The sequence below is a fragment of the Oncorhynchus masou genome, unplaced genomic scaffold (assembly GCF_036934945.1).
Source record: "Oncorhynchus masou masou isolate Uvic2021 unplaced genomic scaffold, UVic_Omas_1.1 unplaced_scaffold_12910, whole genome shotgun sequence".
Lineage (NCBI taxonomy): Eukaryota > Metazoa > Chordata > Actinopteri > Salmoniformes > Salmonidae > Oncorhynchus > Oncorhynchus masou.
Genome location: NW_027002757.1, coordinates 1 through 6,040, shown reverse-complemented (window position 1 = coordinate 6,040; position 6,040 = coordinate 1). Strand labels below are relative to the sequence as shown.

The 6,040-nt window shown below is 46.4% G+C and overlaps 1 pseudogene; it reads left to right on the top strand.

Annotated features, from left to right (window-relative positions):
- The first annotated feature begins 156 nt into the window (after positions 1-156).
- LOC135530210 (gamma-crystallin M2-like) lies at positions 157-2,517 on the top strand (annotated as a pseudogene).
- Positions 2,518-6,040: the final 3,523 nt, after the last annotated feature.

The window sequence follows — 6,040 nt, the reverse complement described above, 5'->3', positions numbered from 1 at the left end:
TTATTACTTCGTTCAGTTACGTATTGCTAGTTTTTCTCTAGCTCGTTGGCACTACTGTATACAGCTCTCTGGGTCTGTGCTTGTTTTTGTGGACTTTAAAGCTGATTTGGAAAGAAACTGGTTGATTGATCAACACAGTAATGTCATAGTGCTGCCATGAAAAATAAACCAGAGGTAAGTTTTATAGTGTTTGGTAATGAAAATGATCATTGATCTCTGTTTTACTGGTAGACAAGCTGTAGAAAACCAACAGTGTAGTAGCCTATAACAGGAGACAAACTTACTTGCACCTAATTGTTGGTCCAGAGAAGGCAGTATATTTCGCCATTATAGAATATGTGTTTTTATATTAGGAAGTGTACTTTTATTTGAAATGCAGTAAAATGAAAGAAAAAAACCTGATGTTAACATTTCCCTCCGACCTTCGACCCTGGCTGTGTAGATCACTTTCTACGAGGATAAAAACTTCCAGGGTCGCTCCTATGAAGTGCGACACGGACTGCCCCGATGTGCACCCCCATTTCAGCCGCTGCAACTCCATCAAGGTAGATAGCGGCTGCTGGGTGCTGTACGAGAGGCCCAACTACGCAGGCTACCAGTATGTACTGACCAGGGAGAGTTCCCAGAGTATCAGCGCTGGATGGGCTACAGCGACACCGTTCGCTCCTGCCGTACCTTTTCTTATGTGAGTAGCCGGGAGGTAGAGAAGATGGCTTTTGATGTGTGGTTTCTTTCATGGCTCAATCTGTATTGTAGTAATGCATTGTGGGGGATTTATCAGTGTATACTTGTTCACTCAACTGGTGGTTTTAGGACAGGTTGCCTTAATACAGACCAAGCCTAGTCCTGGACTAAAAAGCACTTTCAGTGGAGATTTTCCATTGATTTTTGTCCACGACTTGGCCTCATCTGAGTCCGGGAACTCGCGGCCCATAGTTTCATAAGCACAACACATGAGTCTGTGAATGGTTGGGAGTCTGTGAATGGTTGGGAGTCTGTGAATGGTTGGGAGTCTGTGAATGGTTGGGAGTCTGTGAATGGTTGGGAGTCTGTGAATGGTTGGGAGTCTGTGAATGGTTGGGAGTCTGTGAATGAGTCTGTGAATGGTTGGAGTCTGTGAATGGTTGGAGGTCTGGGGAATGGTTGGGAGTCTGAATGGTTGGGAGTCTGTGAATGTGGTTGGGAGTCTGTGAAACAAGCTGGGAGTCTGTGAATGGTTGGGAGTCTGTGAATGGTTGAGTGTCTGTGACTGAGCCAGAGTCTGTGAATGGTTGGATTCGTGAATGGTTGGGAGTCTGTGAATGGCTGGGAGTCTTTGTGAATGGTTGGGAGTCTGTGAATGGTTGGGAGTCTCTGTGAATGGTTGGGAGTCTGTGAATGGTTGGGAGATAACCAGACCACGTAAAGGTCTGAAGGTACATGTCAAATAAAGCAAAGTGACTCTACGACTCGCCTCGAGGAGGAGAGTCGAGGATTGGTTGGATGGAAGCCCATAATCTTGGGTTCCTTCAAGAGACATTTCTGAGACATTCTGGACATGTCCTAAACTACCTTTGTGACTGTCATGACCCTGGCCCATGTTAGCACACTGCGACCTCCCCAATTGTGATATCTCACTTCTGACACCAAATGTGGTGTTTGGCTACTTTAGCATTTTGACTTCCCTGTGTTAACCTAAGGCCCGCTGAAACATGTACTGGTTTCCTGTGTTAACCTAAGGCCCGCTGAAACATGTACTGGTTTCCTGTGTTAACCTAAGGCCCGCTGAAACATGTCACTGGTTTCCTGTGTTAACCTAAGGCCCGCTGAAACATGTCACTGGTTTCCTGTGTTAACCTAAGGCCCACTGAAACATGTCACTGGTTTCCTGTGTTAACCTAAGGCCCGCTGAAACATGTCACTGGTTTCCTGTGTTAACCTAAGGCCCACTGAAACATGTCACTGGTTTCCTGTGTTAACCTAAGGCCCACTGAAACATGTCACTGGTTTCTTGTGTTAACCTAAGGCCCGCTGAAACATGTCACTGGTTTCCTGTGATTCCCCATGCCCCCCAAGGGACCTGTGTTTTGCCAGTGTTACCTCTCCTGTACCTCTCTTTCCGAGCAGGCCAGCGGCAGTCCCTACCGCATGAGAATCTACGAGAGGCCAGACTTCCAGGGACAGATGATGGAGTTCGGCGAGGACTGTGACTCCGTCCAGGACCGTTTCCGTAGCCGTGACATCTACTCCGCCAACGTCATGGATGGCTACTGGACCCTCTACGAGCATCCCAACTACAGGGGGCGCCAGTACTTTATGAGGCCCGGCGAGTACAGGAAGTTCAGCGAATGGGAGCCACCTGTGCCACCACCGGCTCCTTCCGTAGGATCACCGACTTTTAGGCCCAACGTCCTCTGCACTCTGACCAGTCAATAAAACAATTGTTTAAATAAGCTTGCTGTTGATATTTCCATTTCACTGTTTCTGATTAAGTGATTGATATTAATTGATGACGGCAGGGTAGCCTAGTGGTTAGAGCGTAACCGGAAGGTTGCAAGTTCAAACCCCGAGCCGGACAAGGTACAATCTGTCGTTCTGCCCCTGAACAGGCAGTTAACCCACTGTTCCTAGGCCGTCATTGAAAATAAAATTTGTTCTTAACTGACTTGCCTGGTTAAATAAAGGTAAAATAAAATAAAATAAATAAAAATGTGTATGAAATTTGGGGTCTGTGTTTGTGCCTTAGCTTAAATGGAGGACAAACCTCAATATATTGAGCAAGAGGTACATGTTGCGCTATGTGGGTCTAAATTGAATGGAACATACTGCAAACAGGTCTAGATAAGAGGATGTAAATATATAGTTGAAATGTTGCACATTTAACATTAAAGTGTTGAATCATATGACATTAATGACATTAAGTAGACCGTGTTCAGGATCAAGTTCCTATCTCACTCACTCTACATGCTTCTTTGACACAGAGTCACTGGGATACAAAGGGCCACACTGTTGAAACTTACCTCCACGTTGGCAAAGTTCCCAACCAGAAAAAGGTCCCAAAACAGAGATCCTGAAGATCTTTTCATACCTGCTAGTGTAAGCTTCCACCTTATGCAATATAACAGAAATCCTATTGGTTACTAGGCCCTGTCAGTCAAAGTATAGAGAAGCATATATTAATGTCAGTAACGTAGTAATAATATTCCAGGGACTTCAGGCTGTACAGACGGACTCTATTATCACTGTGGCTTTTTGTCAATAAATAAACACTTTTATTAGTCATGTTTACATCACCTTAAAGTGCTATTCAAACTAGCTTAAAGTGCTGTCAGAAGTTAAAATATTGTAATTATGGTGTGAATCACATTGTTACTAATAAGATTGTTCTATAATAAATCTAATATTTTCTATGTCTGGTTAGATCAGTTATGTTACAGTTATGTATACTGAACAAAAATATAAACGCAACATGCAACAATTTTACTGAGTTACAGTTCATGTAAGGAAATTAGTACATTTAAATAAATTAATTAGGCCGTAATCTATGGATTTCACATGACTGGGCAGGGGTTCATAGGAGGGCATAGGCCCACCCACTTGGGAGCCAGGACCAGCCAATCAGAATACGTTTTTCCACACAAAAGTCCTTTATTACAGACAGAAATACTCCTCAGCATCTGTGGCATTGTGTTGTGTGACAAAACTGCACATTTTAAAGTGTCATTTTATTGTCCCCAGCATAAGGTGTACCTGTATAATGATCATGCTGTTTAATCAGCTTCTTGATGTCACACCTGTCAGGTGAATGGATTTTCTTGGCAAATGAGAAATGCTCACTAACAGAGATGTAAACAAATTGGTGCACACAATTTGAGAGAAATAAGGTTTTCTGCATAAGAAACATTTCTGGGATGTTTTATTTCAGCTCATGAAACACGGGACCAACACTTTTACATGAAGCATTTATATGTTTGTTCAGTATATATGCATTTCTGAGTAGAAAAAGATTGTACAAGCAAAACCTGTAACAATATCTGTTTGACATGACCAATCCTGATCACTCCTGGGTTGGCAGGTAGCCTAGTGGTTAGAGCATTGGGCCAGTAACTGAAAGGTTGCTAGATCAAATCCCTGAGCTGACAAGTTAAAGATCAGTTGTTCTTCCCCTGAACAAGGCAGTTAACCCACTGTTCCTAAGCTGTCATTGTAAATACGAATTTGTTCTTAACTGGCTTGGCTAGTTCAGTAAAGAAGGGTCTCCTTTATGCCTTTTTTCACACAATTAATAAATTGGTTAAATAAAATAATACATTTACATTTAAGTCATTTAGCAGACGCTCTTATCCAGAGCGACTTACAAATTGGTGAATTCACCTTCTGACATCCAGTGGAACAGCCACTTTACAATAGTGCATCTAAATCATTAAGGGGGGGTGGTGAGAAGGATTACTTATCCTATCCTAGGTATTCCTTGAAGAGGTGGGGTTTCAGGTGTCTCCGGAAGGTGGTGATTGACTCCGCTGTCCTGGCGTCGTGAGGGAGTTTGTTCCACCATTGGGGGCCAGAGCAGCGAACAGTTTTGACTGGGCTGAGCGGGAACTGTACTTCCTCAATGGTAGGGAGGCGAGCAGGCCAGAGGTGGATGAACGCAGTGCCCTTGCTTGGGTGTAGGGCCTGATCAGAGCCTGGAGGTACTGCGGTGCCGTTCCCCTCACAGCTCCGTAGGCAAGCACCATGGTCTTGTAGCGGATGCGAGCTTCAACTGGAAGCCAGTGGAGAGAGCGGAGGAGCGGGTGACGTGAGAGAACTTGGGAAGGTTGAACACCAGACGGGCTGTGGCGTTCTGGATGAGTTGTAGGGGTTTAATGGCACAGGCAGGGAGCCCAGCCAACAGCGAGTTGCAGTAATCCAGACGGGAGATGACAAGTGCCTGGATTAGGACCTGCGCCGCTTCCTGTGTGAGGCAGGGTCGTACTCTGCGGATGTTGTAGAGCATGAACCTACAGGAACGGGCCACCGCCATGATGTTGGTTGAGAAACGACAGGGTGTTGTCCAGGATCACGCCAAGGTTCTTAGCGCTCTGGGAGGAGGACACAATGGAGTTGTCAACCGTGATGGCGAGATCATGGAACGGGCAGTCCTTCCCCGGGAGGAAGAGCAGCTCCGGTCTTGCCGAGGTTCAGCTTGAGGTGGTGATCCGTCATCCACACTGATATGTCTGCCAGACATGCAGAGATGCGATTCGCCACCTGGTCATCAGAAGGGGGAAAGGAGAAGATTAATTGTGTGTCGTCTGCATAGCAATGATAGGAGAGACCATGTGAGGTTATGACAGAGCCAAGTGACTTGGTGTATAGCGAGAATAGGAGAGGGCCTAGAACAGAGCCCTGGGGGACACCAGTGGTGAGAGCGCGTGGCGAGGAGACAGATTCTCGCCACGCCACCTGGTAGGAGCGACCTGTCAGGTAGGACGCAATCCAAGCGTGGGCCGCGCCGGAGATGCCCAACTCGGAGAGGGTGGAGAGGAGGATCTGATGGTTCACAGTATCGAAGGCAGCCGATAGGTCTAGAAGGATGAGAGCAGAGGAGAGAGAGTTAGCTTTAGCAGTGCGGAGCGCCTCCGTGATACAGAGAAGAGCAGTCTCAGTTGAATGACTAGTCTTGAAACCTGACTGATTTGGATCAAGAAGGTCATTCTGAGAGAGATAGCGGGAGAGCTGGCCAAGGACGGCACGTTCAAGAGTTTTGGAGAGAAAAGAAAGAAGGGATACTGGTCTGTAGTTGTTGACATCGGAGGGATCGAGTGTAGGTTTTTTCAGAAGGGGTGCAACTCTCGCTCTCTTGAAGACGGAAGGGACGTAGCCAGCGGTCAGGGATGAGTTGATGAGCGAGGTGAGGTAAGGGAGAAGGTCCCCGGAAATGGTCTGGAGAAGAGAGGAGGGGATAGGGTCAAGAGGGCAGGTTGTTGGGCGGCCGGCCGTCACAAGCAGCGAGATTTCATCTGGAGAGAGAGGGGAGAAAGAGGTCAGAGCACAGGGTAGGGCAGTGAGAGCCAGCGGC